Genomic DNA, 9,958 nt, shown 5'->3' with positions numbered 1-9,958 from the left:
ATTCTGTGAGAGAACTCTTGGTCTGATCACTGCGATCTGTCTGTTGAGAGTTGATTACAGCTGGGGAGAGATCTGTGCGTCATTCATTTCTTTGGCAAAATTAGATTTGGTTTCCATTAAGGAGTGACTTAAATTGTGAATTCTAGAGATTATGAAAAAAGTAATTTCTTCTTATTTGTAGGACTGTTACTTGTAAACTGCAGAGCCTGAAATTTGAATCTGTTTCCAAAGTGGACAGCTTTAATTGATTTTGCAAAAAATGAATGTGCAGGCACAGTTCCAGCTGTCTAGACATGCACCTTTTTGTTCAGAGACAAGAATTCTCTTTCTAGGCCTCTGCTTTTCCCAATTCATTTAAAATACATCATTGTTTGAGTAGGCTTGTCAGAAGAAATGAAGTATCAGAACCCTGTTATATTTGGTCTCTCTTTTTTTAATCCACTTGTATTTTTGGCTTCTTGAGTCAGATCAGTGTTCCAGGAACCCTATGTTCTCTGTCACTATTTTTTTCAATATATGTAATTTTTATTTTAAGCATTTAACCCCCTTGCTCATTGAAACTAGGCAAGGAGGATCTTTGAGGTGGGAAAAAATAGGTCTGGAACATATTCTGAGTATTTGAGGCTTTTTCCCATATGAATTCGGGGATGACCTATAATATCTGGGATCCAAGAAATTTTTCTTACCTTATCTGACTGGTTACTCAAAGCTCAAGAATGGTTCATTTCCTCATGCAGGAAATCAAAGAAGAGTAGCAGGAAGCCTGCACTGATGAACAAGGAGCTTCTGATTCAACTCGAAAGGTGGAAGCAGGACAGGTGACATTGTCTGACATGGATTATGGGGCTGGGTTAAGGAAGTTAAAGTCTCTCTGAAGTTGAACCTGGTGAGGGACAAGAAAAGATTCTAAAGGGATTTCAGCAGAAAAGAAGTATCAGAGAAAATGGGAGACCACTAATTAATGGGAGCAGGAGACTTATTAACAAAGGACATGGGAAAGGCCGAGCTACGCAATGCTGCCTTTGCTTTGGTTTTTACTCTTTAGGATTTGCCTTCAGGAATCCCAGGTCCCTGAGATGCCTAGCAAAGTCTGGAATAAGACTTATCCATGGTGGAGGGAGGATCAGGTTAGGAATGTATAAAAAAATTGGACATGAAGTTCAGGGGACCTGATAGGATGCACCCTCAAGTGCTGAGGGAACTGACTGAAGTCACTGCAAGGCCATTCTTGTCTTTGAAAGGTCATTATCATAAGGGTAATTTCCTGAGGAGTGGAAGAGATGTCATTCCTACCTTCAGGAAGGGCAAGGAGGACACAGGAAATAGCAGGCTGGTCAGCCTCACCTTGTCCCCTGGGAAGGTGAAGAAACAGATAATCGTTGAAACGATTTCCAAATACAGAATGGATAAGAAAGTGATTAGAAGTAGTCAGCCTGGATTTATAAAGGGGAAATAATTTCTGACCAGCTTGCTGTATTTTACCCTTCTTTGGGCATACGTATTGGATGAGGTGATCACACAGATCCCTTCCAATGCTCTCCCATGTGTGATACTAGAGCACACTTGCGTAGATGGTACCAGGTCCTTATGATAGAAATAGCTGAGGCATGAGTATGGGTGTTCTGTGCCCACAAGGTACGGGTGCTCTTTAGTCACCCAGTGGAGACCAAGTGAGTGTTTTATGTTGTACAGCACGAGCTGGAAGACATAACCCACCTGGGGGTAGTATAATTTTATAGTAGTTTCATTTAATAGTTCCAAGTAAAATTTCCTAGCTTATAAGTATTAGTGCTTAAGAAATCTTGCATTTAATTGTGTTGGCTCGAAGTTCTTGAGTGGCAGTACTTGTTTAACGCTATAAAATTCTTTTGTGGTCATTCAGAAAAACAGGTGAAGGGCTAGCTAAGTCAGCTGGCAATGTGGGTCATAGTCCAATGTTCTCTGACCAGGTTCATGTAGATATTCCACATGAGGAAAGCTTAATGCTGTAGAACCAGAGGTACTCAGTTGAAGATATTTGTTGCTATGTGGGATTTTGATTTAGAAAAGTAACGGAGCAACACACTGAAATCACAACACAAACACAATATACCAATTGTATATACGGTTGAATCGCAATACAAACATCATTCCTTTTACTGATCTCCATAGCTTGCTCACCACTGCAGTGGTGGGTGATCCCACCTGTCAGAAGGACCACAAGGACTGAAGCCAGCTCAAACCTATTGCTCTCCTCAAAGTTACTTTTGCTGGGTGTTCATGTTTTATACTCTATGCCATGCTGAGCCATGTTCACACATCCCATGTGGGTGTGGCTGGCTCAGGTATGTAATACTTCCTGTTGATTATTTTAGGGAAGATCTATTTGCAACCAGCTGACACCTTCAACTGATTCAGCTGTTTGTTTACAGCAAAGGCCATCTATGGTCCCCTTGGTGAGAGATCAGTTCAGCTTCTTTGGTGACAGCTGTTGTCACCTCCTACATTCTTTTCTGAGCTTCATATGCACATCATCTCTGTACTCTGAGCCTTCTTCCACTGAAGGTGCTCACTGATCACTCACAGAACAAAAGTGTGGCTTTGTAAGGCCGGATGTTCATGTTTTTTGGGGTTTGGTGTTTTTTGTTTTTTAATGTGCTGCATGTTAATGAACATGTCATTCAAAGAAAGGGAAAACCCAACAAACACAAGCTGCTGCGTCTTCACTTTGGCTTCCCAATGGTTTATCTTTTGCTGACATGTTTTGTGGGTCTCCCCCCATTTTCTCAAGTGTCATTTTTACTTGAGAACGTGTTTCTGTGACCTCTGTTTTAAACTCCCAATTAGTTTTTCAGCCTTGAATAACTCATCTCAAGTAGAGTGCACTGAAAGGAAGAAAACACTTCTGTACTGAATCAGTTTTTGGAACTTCCTTGGAAGTTTAGTATTCACATGATGTCGATGGATTTAGGGTGGTGTGGGTTCATTGCAGTTTATTAACTTGTAAAATAATTATGGTAAGAAGTGAATTTTTAAATAAAACAGACTTCTCAAGATACTGATTTAACAACATCAACTCAGTGATGGCAAAGAAAGATAAAAGCCTCCAATAGAATTGTACCACAAATTGTTGAGTTTGAACCAAATCTCCCAAATAATAAACACTGATTGTTATGTAGTAAAACAAATTAGTTATTTCTGTGTACTCTTCTATTCATACCATGAAGATAATTTTCTGGTATATCTGTTTAGTGTACTGTGGTTGGTTAACAGATTATTTTGGTATTTATTTCCGTCTTCCATAACTAGGTTACACAGGTAGTGAAACGAGGATGATTCTCCTGCATTATGTCAGCTGTGAGGATCTGGTTTCTGCAGAGGCTGTGTCCTTCTTCTGCCAGCACAGATATTATTTTCTGTATCTGCTGAAGTTGGAGAGTTGTCTTGCCCAAGTGTGCTCTTTCCTGTGCTCATGAGACACTTGCCTCAATTCACTGTGTTGGATAATGTGAGGGACAGAGGGGAGCAGAAGCCTTCCCTTCTCCATGCATCAAGTAGAAGTTGGCAACAGATGAATTCTCTGAGCTGCATTATAGAGAACATGCTTTATGTTCTGTAGGACAGCAAACCAGAGCTGGCTTACAGTTGGCAATATCCTTTCTTTACCTTTCATAATATAATAGCTGAGCTTGGCAAGCTTCATTTTCCTTCATTCTTGTCTGTAGCTGTAGTATCTATGATAGTGTTTCATATGAAGGTTAATTGCTAGTGTGCTTATACCATCACTAAGCTATTTTTTTCTAGTGCATCTGTTTGAGCTACTGGCCAGTTACATCTCTGGTATGAAAGAGGAAATAACTGGAAATAATTTTTTGTTGTTCAGACAAAGAGTTTGTGTGTGTTGCGTATTTTTTCCTTTATAACCAGAGCTCCTTCAGTGAACTGAAAATTATTGTTTTTAGGGAAAAGAGAAAAAAAAAAAAAGGAAAGTAACTTCATAAAGTGATGACTCTCCAGTAAGTGTTGGGTCTGTTCCAGTTATGCCAATCAGTTACACTGTGAGCATGCAGGAGGTGGGAAAGGGGAGATGGCTCATGGCACACTCTTCCAACTGCTGCACTCAAACTGTTGGGACCATCTGCTTGAGATTAGAGTGATCTAGGATGAAGCGTGTAATCAATTCCTCCCCCCATCCCAGTACTGGATTTCAGGATGACCAAGTTACTATATTTCAGTGATGCGTGCCAACTTGGAGAAATGAAGCAATTATCTATCTAGAACCATCTTGGGGAGGGAGAGGAATAAAGAGAATATAAATATTTTTATATTTCAAATTAGGTACTTCCAATCTGGGCTTCTAAGGAAGGAAAGAAGAGAGAGAGCAGAATGATAAAAAACTTAAAAAGGGAACAACTGAAAAAATTGCAGAGAGGAAGTGGCAGGGCTTTCCTTAGATGCCACTTGCTCAAAATTTCACCCCAGAAGGCTGCTGCTTTTCCCATCCTATTACCAGGTCACTGATGAGCAAGTGATAGCTCTAAGTGAAGTAACAACAGAGACACCCCACCACCCATACAGCATAGCAGCACATTCTTTTATTTATTTTTGGTTTTGTTTGCATATGGTTCAATACCAGTATCTATGGAAGGGTTTTAAAAATGGCATGAGCTTAAACCATATACCGCGGGTTATGTCTGAACTGGGAGAGGTGAAAACTGCTTACATAACTGCTCCGGCATTTTTAGAGGCCCCTGAGCAGTCAGTCTCCATCCTCTCAGCACCGGAGGTGGAGCCAACGCTTTCCTAGGGAAGACTTAGCAAAGAGTGGAAAGTCAGGCAGATCAGAAGAATCTGTCATGGGAGAGACTGGAGAGCCCTCACGAAGCAAAGCTGCTGTGGGTGGCAATCCTGGTGAGTAACATTACTCCCTTTCTTGTACTTCCTCACTTCTATAAAGTGGCTTTAAGAACCCCTCTTCTTTTGAAACAAAATTCTACCTTTTTGACCTTCAGCAGTATCCAAAAAAGTGCAGCTGTCTGCTCTGCCAGCATAAAGACATTGAGTGTTTCACCCATGAAAGACCATAAGGGAACTGGTTCCTTCTCAATCTCTTTCAGTGTCGTACTTTCTGAGGTGCTAAGGATTTCACGATTAAACTGGGGAAGGGAAACTTACCTATAAAGTCCAAGACTGCTGGTGAAAGGGTGCAAGGTGACATTTACAGCAACAATGTTGTTAATGAAGCCATAGTAGAGATGATGTTCTTTTGTTCAGGTACACCATAAATAAAACTGAAGGAACTGTGTCAATGACTCCTACGTACATGATGTGCTGAACATGAAGCATTTATTTATGTGAGCAATACATTAACAAGTAGCAAAGTTATACATTAAATTTATGTAGAAATATATTTCCCCTACTTCCAGGACACCAGTCAGCTGAATCAGGGCAAGACCTCTCAGTCCAAATAATTATTAAAACCAGCTATAGCATTCCATGCATTAAAATAAACTTGTTTACTGAACCATTCTGGAGTCTCCTTCACAGAAGATACTCAAGAACCACCACTGCAATCCTGTGCAATGTGCTCGAAGGTGACCCTGCTTGAGCACAGATGACCCCATTCATGGTCCCTTTCGACCTTAACCAATTCTGTAATTCTGTGTTTCATTCATTTACTTTTAGTCTACTAAAGAACTTTCAGTCTGCAATGTAAACTGGACAGTGTTTTTTCTCTCAAGTTAAAGAATTAAACTGCATAGCACCATCTGTGTCTAACTGCTCAGTGGAAGGAATTCACCAACATTGTGTTCCATTTTCTTAATAAAAATTATTCTCTGTGAAGACCTTGAGCACTCCATCACCAGTCCATCAACTGACATAGAGTATGTGTGGACCACTTCTGGTGCAGACGTGTTTTGGATTTGTTCTAACCTACAAATTAAAGAAGCTTCTTACACATGTGGGGAGCTATGATTCATATAACCGTTTACATATATACAAAATAAATTTAACTCTTGTCATTAGGGACTCAGGCCCATCTGAGGAGTCTGTAGAACTCGTCCAATTTCCACTAAAGCTTGAAACGCAGTCATACTGCTAGACAAATCACAGATATCAGGGATATTATTTTCTTTTTAGCAAAAAACTAGACTAGTAACTGTACAGTAGGTAAAAAGCAGTCTTTAAAAAAAATACAGAAATTACACAAAAGGCTGTAATAAAGTGCCCAGCAAGAATATAAAGGACAGGAGAACCAGTGTAAGCAGACGAACAACATTGCATCCTTGCTCCCCTGACTTCTTCACAAATTCTCCTGTGTGCATTTTAACACTGACAATGCTCAATATGGCATAAAGAGCATTTTCACTTCGTTATAGAATGTACTAGAGAGCTTAAAGCCAAGAATCTAGTCATATCATCAGAAATTATACTTTGGAGCGTGATTAGCTCACTTCTGTCCATATCTACACAGCTGGGAACCCTCAAAAGCCTGCTGACAGTGTTCTTCACGGAGACAGCTCGTGCCCATCTAGAGAGCAGATGTGGCAACAGCCCTCTGGCTCAGATCTGCTCAGTGTTTACCTCTGAGCTATCATCCTTTTTCTTTCCACTTCTCCCTTCATCAGTGTCTGCTTCCCATGCCTCCATCAGTTTTCTGCTAGGGGGACAGCCTCTGGCTGCATCAAAGCTGCAGATTACTTAGGGCTATTGTGCTTTCCAAGTGTGACTTCTGAGACATAGAGAAGCCAAGCATTTCTTGATCCCTTATCCCTGGCCTTTCTCTACACCGATCCCCAGCCTTACTGAGAGCTCTCAGAGCCCTGGAAATAGAAAGACTGACATCTGTATTAGAGAGATTCGCTTCCTTGATGTGTTTCGCTGGGGAAGAAATCTTCTGTCTTTACATAAAAACATGGAGCAAGTTACACTGAAGCTGAATTTCAACTTTTTACTCAGTATTTTTAAATGCATGCTCCATGACAAACCACCCTGTGACTAACTGCGTAAAAAACAAGACTCTACAGATATAGAGAACCTGAAGCGTTAAAAAATATATTTTCCCTCTTCCCCCTTATCCCTTAACAAGTTCACCTTTAAACAAACATAAATACGAGGTAAGCTGACAGAACAATACTGAATAAATAGCTGCAAAAAATCTTTTGGTTGCTAGATCTCTGCAGGCATCATGTAAACTGTATGCTACCTTCATGCTAGTTCAGAAAAGGTGTTCTACATCAAGGGATCCACATTCTGGCACTTCTGGCAAGAAACAGATGTTTTCAGGCTGGTAAAAGTTTGAGATTAAAAAACCAAAAGTAAAATAAATACATTTTTCCCCACTAGAAAAAAAGTGCGACATTTGTGTTCCACCAGCTATCACTTCAGTTGTGAACCCAAGAAAGAAAAATTTTGAAGTTACCTGCCTGTAGAAGAGTTAATGATAGTATTCTTTACTTTCAGAATTATGTCACTTAGTCCTGCTGCCAGTTTTCTAAACAAACAACTAGCATCTTTACACTAGGAACCAACCTGCTAAGAGACTCAGGTTTGACAACAGAAGCACTTTTCTGTTTCAACTGAGCTGAGCTTAGTCAGAGAGGCTTTCACTTTTTTTTTGACTAGTCCTTTTATCTAGTCACCTAAGTTTCTCCTAAAGTTGGTTTCAGAATAACAATTTGCATTTAAATGTAAACACTGATACCATAAATGTAGTGTATACAAAAGGCACAAGACAGTTAGATTTGTGTTGCTGAAATTTCCTTGACTTTGAAAACTGATAATGTGTCTTTTTTTACCTAGCCAGTAACCTCTGATGCTAAGAAAGCTGCTAGCTCCTGACTTTATTGAAGAGGATTTCCTATGTGCAGCAGCTTGGCTTTTTGGTATTGCAATCAAAAGTTTGTTGTCCTGTAAATGCAAATATCACAAGTCATAACAGTAAATCTCCTTGATTGTACATAATATTCATTAAGTTATGCAGTAAGAAAGGCAGTGTCTTGAAGAACAAGTGAAAAAAAATCTGACACAAATACTGATAATAAGAAACTAGGAGCTTGAAAGACAGAGGCCCTCAGGAACACAGGTTGGTAAAAAGCCTTTTGGATCAAAGTTCAGTGCCAACATTCACTTCCCAAAGGGGTTAAGAGCTCCAAATGGGACAATAAAATTGTCTATCCTGTGCAGCTCCCATCAAAATCCCCAGCCAGCCAGTTTCATTTATGTATTACCCATTGGAATACAGGCTTTTTATCACAGCACTGAGCAGTGACCCACTGTAGCATTCACTTAACAAAGGATTTTTTTCCCCTCTATAACTTTTCAAGCTACTGGTAATGCAGATCTGGGGGGAAACTGAGCTTTTGCAATAGTGTTTTCCAAAAAATGTTCCAAAAATAGACATTTCACTTGGGTCTTCTTACCTTCAAAAACTGCTTATCAAACACTCAAAAGAAAATTCAGTCCACCAAGACACTAAATTATTCATAATCAACACTGGGTGTTCTCCCAGTTCAAAAGGAATTCATAAGGGCAGCAGTGCAAAAATTTGATTTTAAAGTCAACTACTTTCAACAATTTGAATTAAAAGGTGAAATCAAGGCAAGAACATGGACTGATAGGTAAGAAGGTCACATTTTTCTTGTGCTGAATATCAAAGTAAAACCAGCCACTTGTAAACTCAGCCTCCTGTTTTTTTTTTTCATTTCCCAATATTCAATAATCCTTCACCATTCAAACACAGTAATTTTAAGTTGAAAAATTCTTTTTCTGGTTCAGAAGTAGTATTTCTAGTTTTGTGTTTCAAGCAGTGACATGGAGACAGTTAATCATCTGTCAGTTTGTTTTCTGAGCACAGCCATACAGGAGCAGACAGGAACAGCTGACCAACAGGGCTGAACTTGGAAGAATACCTCTTCCTTCCAATGACAGCTTGGTCTTAAACTGGAACAGAAGATTAATCACAAAATACATTACTAGAATCAAAGAACACTTAAAAATTAAGTTATTGCTACAGGTCTAATCAACTTGAAGGGGAAAGCGATCAACAGAAGAATGAAAATCCACCCTGAAGAGGAACACCATAAGACTGTTCACAGTTATGTTATTAATGTTATGTTATTAATCTACTTCAGGATGAGAGTGATCAAGTACTGACTACATAGCAAGCAGGCCACCCGTTTATAAAATGAAGTGAGCTATTTTTACAGTATTTTCAGGTACCAGCATAATTAAAAAACAATTCTTTATTACATTAGTGTAAGCCCCATCTAGCATTCTCAGTAATAACTATGAAGGACTACAGGACACAAGTTATTGAACAGATCCTTAGTTGGGACAGAAATTCTAACTCTAACACACTGTCAGGGGCTGTGGGCTGTATTTTTCATGTCAAAGATGAAATTAACTTGGTTTTGTTGTGGTGACTTCTGCAACTCTATTATTCTATTCACTCCCTAGCAACAAATATAACTCAAATACTGACAGTAAAGCAATTAAGTTAAATGTAAAGTAGTTAAAAAAGTTTTTATATAAGGGCTCTTATTCCAGCAACTGTATGTCATATATATATATATAAATAAACTGACCTTTTTTTTACTTCTCCATAAAGTCTTTTAAGTGCCACATAGAAATTGCTCAGAATTAAGTCAGCCACAGACCATGTCTGATATTCAAAATAATCTGAATGAATAAGTTCCAATAAAATGTACAACTCTTCAAAGAAAGATTAAAGTTTAAAAGCTATAGCTTAAGTAAATAAAGTGTTAGGAATTTAGAAAGTAGAACTCCAACCCAATAAAACTAGCTGCAATTAATGGTATTTCTGTAACATAATCCAAAAATCTTTCCTTAACGTCTGTCTCCAATGTTTTTACTCTTGATCAGTGATGACATGTAAGACATCATGCTAACTGGAGCTGAGTAATTTATTCTTTTGCAGTAGCTACTCTTTTGTTTAAAAAAATGATGGATTAATAAA

General features: G+C 38.9%; 1 protein-coding gene across 2 annotated transcripts in view; it reads right to left on the bottom strand.

Annotated features, from left to right (window-relative positions):
• Positions 1 to 5,308: 5,308 nt before the first annotated feature.
• The window catches only part of ZDHHC2 (zinc finger DHHC-type palmitoyltransferase 2), a 37,413-nt gene continuing 32,763 nt past the window's right edge, over positions 5,309 to 9,958 (bottom strand). For both annotated transcript variants that reach the window (XM_050337611.1, XM_050337612.1), the window contains exon 13: positions 5,309 to 8,922. The gene's annotated coding sequence lies outside the window, so the exon portion shown is untranslated. The remainder of the gene's footprint in view (positions 8,923 to 9,958) is intronic.

This window comes from Myiozetetes cayanensis, unplaced genomic scaffold (genome assembly GCF_022539395.1).
Source record: "Myiozetetes cayanensis isolate MyiCay16 unplaced genomic scaffold, myiCay2020 scf7, whole genome shotgun sequence".
NCBI classification, from domain to species: domain Eukaryota; kingdom Metazoa; phylum Chordata; class Aves; order Passeriformes; family Tyrannidae; genus Myiozetetes; species Myiozetetes cayanensis.
This window is presented reverse-complemented; position numbering and strand designations above follow the sequence as displayed.